The following is a 7433-nucleotide window of genomic DNA, read 5'->3' as shown; positions in this document are numbered from 1 at the left end:
AGACAAAAATAAACTCAAGATGGATTAAAGACCTAAATGTAAGGCCAGACACTATCAAACTGTTAGAGGAAAACATAGGCAGAACAGTCTATGACATAAATCACAGCAAGATCCTTTTTGACCCACCTCCTAGAGAAATGGAAATAAAGACAAAAATAAACAAATGGGATCTAATGAAACTTAAAAGCTTTATGCACAGCAAAGGAAACCATAAACAAGACGAAAAGACAACCCTCAGAATGGGAGAAAATATTTGCAAATGAAGCAACTGACAAAGGATTAATCTCCAAAATTTACAAGCAGCTTGTGTAAGTCAATATCAAAAAAACAAACAACCCAATCCAAAAATGGGCAGAAGAGCTAAATAGACATTTCTCTGAAGAAGATATACAGCTTACCAACAAACACATGAAAGAGTGCTCAACATCATTAATCATTCGAGAAATGCAAATCAAAACTACAATGAGATGTCATCTCAAACCGGTCAGAATGGCCATCATCAAAAAATCTACAAACACGGCTTCCCTGGTGGAGCAGTGGTTGAGAGTCTGCCTGCCGATGCAGGGGACACAGGTTCGTGCCCCGGTCCGGGAAGATCCCACATGCCACGGAGCAGCTGGGCCCGTGATGGACCTAGAGTCTGTCATACAGAGTGAAGTAAGTCAGAAAGAGAAAAACAAATACCGTATGCTAACACATATATATGGAATCCAAAAAAAAAAAAGTTCATGAAGAACCTAGGAGCAAGACGGGAATAAAGATGCAGACCTACTAGAGAATGGACTTGAGGATATGGGGAGGGGGAAGGGTAAGCTGGGAGAAAGTGAGAGAGTGGCATGGACATATATACACTACCCAGTGTAAAATAGATAGCTAGTGGGAAGCAGCTGCATAGACAGAGAGATCAGCTCGGTGCTTTGTGACCATCTAGAGGGGTGGGATAGGGAGGGTGGGAGGGAGGGAGATGCAAGAGGGAAGAGATATGGGGATATATGTATATGTATATTAGATTCACTTTGTTATAAAGCAGAAAGTAACACACCATTGTAAAGCAATTATACTCCAATAAAGATGTTAACCAAAAAAAGTACAATACTGCAGTAAGGGTAGAAAACACATGTACGGTTTCACCCTTGGTGTTCAGCCTTCTAAAAGCAAAAAGGTCATGTTTATCAATCTGCAGTATACTAAAATTGTGTTCAAAGTTTATTTCAAGTCACAGAAAACATATAAACTAAGACAACAGAATGAACTGATTTTGTTCTGAGAGAAGGTGATGAGAGGCCCCCACCTGGCACCAATTTGAGTCATTCAAAGGGTAGGATGCAGAAATCATCTTCTTGCAACATTTTAACCAAGTTATGGAATTAATTTCCAGATTTGTCGCCAGGTAGTTTTGAAAACATTTTAAGGCGCTCCAGTAGACATCTGTATTTGTTCCTTTAAGATCAGGATACTCTGCCTCTGCTTAGGAGGAAGCTTGGCTATATGGTCTGCAGTTAGTTGAAGAACCTGCATGATCAAAGCAGCCTTCTCATGGTCCTGTGTTGTGACTTGGTTCTGGCCAGGACTAAAGCCACCAGGCTGGCCTCCACCCTGAATGCTCACTCCTTGCATGACTAAGACATGTCTGGATCCCTGGGGGCCAACTGCTCCCATATTAATTGGACTGGGACCTGGATTCCACTAGGTATAGGACCTCTAGGGCCTGGGACTGGGCCCCTTGTATCCATGCTTCTGGCCTCAATCCCTTTGACTTCCACTGCATGGGCCTCCATTGCGCGGGCCTCCATCGCACGGGCTTCCAATCCTCTAACATCTAATCCTCTTGCCTCCATGGCTTGTGCCTCCATCCCTCGTGCATCTATGCCTCGGGGATCTCTTCCACCTCTGCCATCCAATGGTGGACCCCTCTGATCTAGCATGGGTCCTCTTGGCTCTGCCATTAGAGGTCTGGGCTCAGCTAATGGCCCTCCCCTCATCTCATGTGGGGGTGGGCCGCGGCTGTCAGGGCCAGGGACATGGTGCATGGGCCTACCCTGACAAGGTGGTCCCAGGTAACCTCTAGGCTCTACCTCTCCAGTTACAGAAAGGAAAATGCCTCTGCGTGGGTCATTTGGAGCGTTTCCCAACAGACCTCGAGGAGTTGGGACGTTGGCAGGCAAGGGCCCACGCTGCATAGTTGCTCTGGGGTCTTGCATCGGCACTTGTCCCCACTCCATGGACACTGGTCCACTGCCTGGCATTCCAACCTGGGCCTTCATTCCTCCTCCAGGCGCTAAGGAACCAGGGCCAGGTCCTGTTACGGTCGCTGGTATCTGCCCTGGTGCTGCAACTCCAGCCTGCAGAGGAGCTTGCATCAGAGGAGGTGCGCCATTGACATGCATTCCACTCAAAGGCTGGGTCTGAGGGGCTGGGGATTCTGCTGGTTTATCGACACATTGGATCCTGAGCCAGGTCCAGCGCTGTGGACTGTCTGTGGGTTGCCTGCAATCAGTGTTGGGATATTTGCCTGGCGATGCAGAATTTTCAAGGCAATTTCTGGATCCACAGTTCTCATCACTACCTGGGCTTGTAGCAAAGCATAAGCCAGTTGAGGGTTCTGAAGCAACATGTTCTGTGCTTCCTGAGGACTATTCTGGACACAGAGCTTCATTTGTTTCATCAGCTCAAACATCTGCTCCGGTGGAAGACTGGCAACTGCTTTGCTAATGGACTCAGGGGTATCCTCATGACTGATGGTCTCCATAAGGTGACTCAATGACAGGGGCACCAGTGCCAAGGCTCTTCAGCTCTTCTTTGTTCTTTTTGCTGGCAGCATTGTCCACTCAAAGTGCTCTCCCACTGAATTCACACCCATTTAGGTTTCGCGTGGCACTAAGTGCTGTCTCCTGGTCTTGGTGTTCACAGAAGCCATAACCTTTTGGCTTTCCTGTCTCCCTATCATATACCAACCTGAAACTAACAGCAGGTTCAACCTCAGAAAAGATGTCCTTTAATTGCTCTTCGGTAGCCTCATATGGAATGTTCCCCACAAACACCGAATGTAAAGAACGATCCACCGCAGGGTCTCTCACAGTCAAACCCGCCATCGCTCTCTATCCATTCCTCTTTGAAGGTTTGCCACTACTTTGGAATTGTGCCTTGCAGGCAGGACCTGAGTCCACACCTTTCCTGGACCCCCAGAACTGTCTCTCTCTCTCCTCTCCACATTCTCCATCACGTCACTATCATTATTATTTTTTTAAGCTGGAGGCAGTGGAAGGGGGACCTGACAATTGCCTGCTTTCTCCACTTGCTGTGTCTGTACCTGGGAATCCCATTCTTTATTTCCCTCTCCAAACTTTCTCCATTCAACTTAGTGTTTAGGCCTTTGGGGAAAAACCCATAATGGCTGATGCTCTACTCCTGCTTCACACCTGGCCTCAACTCTTCCCTGAGGCAATGAAGTTTGGGCCAACTGCCTTCTTGAATGGGATAAAATGAAGGGTAGGGAAAATATAGGAGAAAATATAAGCTAATATCTCAAAATAGGCTCAAAACCAACAAATATTTAGGAAGTATGAGAATCATCTTAAGTCTGAAGGGGCATGGGAGTGGGGTGGAGGGTGCCGACCCAGTAAAAGAAATTGTCCCTATCCCTAAGAGCTCACAATTTATTAATAACTGGAATAAAAGACAAACAAAACTAATACGTATGAAACTGTCAGAGAACAACAATGCCAAACTGTGCAATAGGAAATCAGAGAGGAGAGAACTTAGAAAGAGCTGAAGTAACAGTAATATCAAAGTATTTTAATAATATCTACTGCCAAATTAATTAGATGTTACCAACGCAGTTCAAAAATATATACTAAGCATCTACTGTGTACCAAACGGACTACTAAGCACCAGGAACACATAGGGAGCATAATTTTATCCTCCAAGTCAGGGGTGGGAGGTGAAGATGGGGAGGAGAGAAGGAAGAGACATTGGAAAATGCTTTGTAAAGGAGGCAATTTTGAGCTGGGTATTAAAGAGTAGAATTTTGCAGTGGAATTATAATTAGAGAAAACACTGTGTGCAAAGGCTATGATAGAACTGATCCAGTTTTGAGCTCTTCCTTTCCCCTCAAGCTTGGGGGTGAGTCTTGCTGGGAAAAAGGAACAGCACAAGTAGAGGAAAGGGATTTTTTTCATCAAATACACCTTGGTTAGAGGCTTCCTCATGGAACATGAAGGCGTGGGAAGGGGCTAGTTCAGATTCCCTTATATAGATTGAGGATGAGAGTTGAAACAGAAACTATAGCTTACAAAATGGTCTTCACTATGACTAGTAAAACAGATAAATGACTTAAGGTCAAAATTGTATATGTCTTTGTTTAAATGCATATGTTCCAAGATAGAACCACAGAATGACATAACAATAACTCCGAAAAGGTCGTATGTTCTAAAACTGAGACCATTGACTGTTCCAGCAACTTGCCTGGTTTACAGATTCTGAATAATCCATGCCAAGACCATCTTGTGACTAATTCAAGCCCCCAGGTCCTACAAAAACCTTACCCTAAGCTCCCTCACTTTGGACTCACTCCATGGTTTGTACTGTATTTGACTCACTCTTCTGCTTTGTATTGTCTTTTGCTGCAGGCTAAATCAACCTTTTTTTTTTTTTCTTTTACTACAGGTGTGTGCCAGTGGTCTCTGGATGATATTTTAACAAATCAAGGTCCTATCAAGGTGTGTCAGAGACTCTTGCTGCTGTAGAGCTGGACTCTTACAGATAGCCATACCTGGGAGCCCTCATTCTCCACCCCCTAAAAGCCACTCTGCCTGTCCTGACAAACCGAGTCTCTCTACCAATGTGAGCTCCAAGTCTTTTGTTGAGCCCTTCAGCATTGGTTTTATTTTGATTGTCTTATGGATGCAATCTCCCGGGACTTTTTGGTAATTTGATCATATTTGCACTGCTTCTCGAAGTTCTGCCAAGTATAATCAATCCTTTTATACAGCTCTTCCTCCTGTCTGAGGTCTGTGTATTGGCAATTCTGTGGAACATCTAAGAGATTCAGAGGGCAGGAGATGGGCTTAGGTCCAACAAATGTGCACTGTAGTTTGGCAATTGGTGATCAGATATCACAGTTTCCTGGGAATTTTGTTGACCTTTTTTGGGAGCTGAATATTTTTTGAATCATTTGACAAGGTAGGTCCTGTGTAGCAGAACCTAATACTCTGGCAATCATACGTATTTTGCCTGCAACATGGACAAACACTAAGACAAGGATCATTACTCAAATTTGAAACATATTTCATATGTCCCATAATCAATCTGGATTTCTCTCTCTGGGGAAAGCCAGCTGCCATGTCATGAAGACACTCAAGCAGCCCGGTGGAGGCCCATGCAGTGAGGAACTGAGACCTCCTGCCAACAGCTGACATTAACTTGCCAGTCATAGGAGTGGCCACCTTGGAAGTGGATCCTCCAGTCAAGCCCTTAGATTACTATAGTCTTAGCTGACATCTTGACTGCAACCTCATGAGAGACACCAACCAGAACATCCTGGCCAAGCCACTCCCAAATTCTTGACCCACACAACTCTGTGCTAAGGGAAATACATGTTTGTTTGTTTTAAGTCCTTAAGTTTGGGGCAATGTGTTTTATAGCAGTAGATAACTAATATAATAGATAACTAATATCAAGACAGACCATGAGTACAATAGACAGCTAATTTCAAATGGCCTTTTCATTTAATTTGGACACGGATGGGTTATCTTTGCCAGTGCCTGTAAGATTAGTCCCACATCTGCTAATTGTCAAGGGCAATGGTTTTAGAAGTACCATGACCATTAGACAGGAGTGTCTACTAACAATTTAGACTCTTGTACCAGCAAAAAGCTAAAGTACTGCTCTTTACTGAGATTTTGTACTATTCCTTCCAGAAGACTCAATTTCTGATTATCACTGGAGCCTCTGGGTAATTATAAGGAAGAAGCAGGAATCCCTGTGGATGGTAAGTATGGTAGTTGACCTTTAAGATGGCTCCTAATGATCTCTGATTCCTGATAATCAGGTCATTATGTAATTTTTTCCCTTTGAGCACAGACTGTATCTAGTGACTTGCTTCTAAGTTATAAACTATAACAAAAGAGATGGGATACTGTTTCGAAGATTAGGATACAAAAGCACATGGCTCCCATCTTACTTGCCTCTCTCACTGTCTTACTGGCTTATGCAGAGGGAAGCCAGCTGCTTTGTTGTAAGCTGCCCAATAGAGAGGCCCACTTAGCAAGGAAATGATGTCTCTGGCCAAGAGCCAGCAAGTCTAACAGTCCGCAAGGAGCTGAATTCCGCCAGTGAGTGAACTCAGAGGGGATCCTCCCCCAGTTGGGGGCTCCAGTCAACACCTTGATTGTAGCCCTGTGAGAGGCCTTGAGCCAGAAGTATCCAGCAAAGCCATGCTCAGATTCCTGAGCCACAGAAACTATGAGATAATAAATGTTCGTTGTTTGAAGCCAGTAAGTTTGGGGATAACTTGTTACATAGCCATAGATAATGGATAGATAAAATAAGATTAAATTGTTCTGGTTAATTTTTACAATAAAAATTATTATATGATTTTATATAATTATATATTATTATATAACAATATTAGAAAGGAGGTTTTTTCTCTTCTATTGAAGTTTTATACATAATCAGTTTTATAGGAATTTGGTCACTGATTATCCTGGGAGTAAGGATATATTATGGACAGTGAGGACAATGGCAAATCACTAATTTAACTCATAAAGTGTATTATAAATGTCACTAGTTGACAAGGACATTTAAACCTCTAGAAAAAAAGTATTTTTCTCTCTCATTATCCTATTGACAATTATTATACTAGTCTTTGTGCATGAGTATATCTCTTTCAAACATGGATCATATTTACAGCAACACATTTTACTTAAACGTAATCCGGAATGCTAAACTTGTTTGATTTGATTTTTCAAGTTTCTGTTTCTTTTATCATACGCTTGATTGATACGAGGACTCTTGCAATCATTTTGTAATCATTAAAATTTGGAGAATTCCAAACGAATCTAATTTTTATCTTTCATTTTATAAGGCAGAAGAGCAAATATGTATATATAGACATCATTAACCATTTTATTCTTTGGAGTTCAAATTTGACAAAGACAAAATCAAGAACAGCTGTATTCAAGAAGTAAGATGTCTTAGAAGGAGTTACCTCTCAAAAAGGCACAAGGCTCAGTTTGCTTTCAAAGAGATTCTTTCAATATTTAAGAAATACAGGGGCTTCCCTGGTGGCACAGTGGTTGCGCGTCCGCCTGCCGATGCAGGGGAACCGGGTTCGCGCCCCGGTCTGGGAGGACCCCACGTGCCGCGGAGCGGCTGGGCCCGTGAGCCATGGCCGCTGGGCCTGCGCGTCCGGAGCCTGTGCTCCGCAACGGGAG

At 43.4% G+C, this 7433-nt stretch overlaps 1 pseudogene; it reads right to left on the bottom strand.

Moving 5' to 3' along the window:
• Positions 1-1399: 1399 nt before the first annotated feature.
• Positions 1400-3092, bottom strand: LOC102983407 (cleavage stimulation factor subunit 2-like; annotated as a pseudogene).
• Between the last annotated feature and the right edge of the window lie 4341 nt (positions 3093-7433).

This window comes from Physeter macrocephalus, chromosome 10, assembly GCF_002837175.3.
Source record: "Physeter macrocephalus isolate SW-GA chromosome 10, ASM283717v5, whole genome shotgun sequence".
In the NCBI taxonomy this organism is placed as follows: Eukaryota; Metazoa; Chordata; class Mammalia; order Artiodactyla; family Physeteridae; genus Physeter; species Physeter macrocephalus.
The sequence above is the reverse complement of the archived record's forward strand: the minus strand, read 5'-3'. Positions and strand labels throughout refer to the sequence as shown.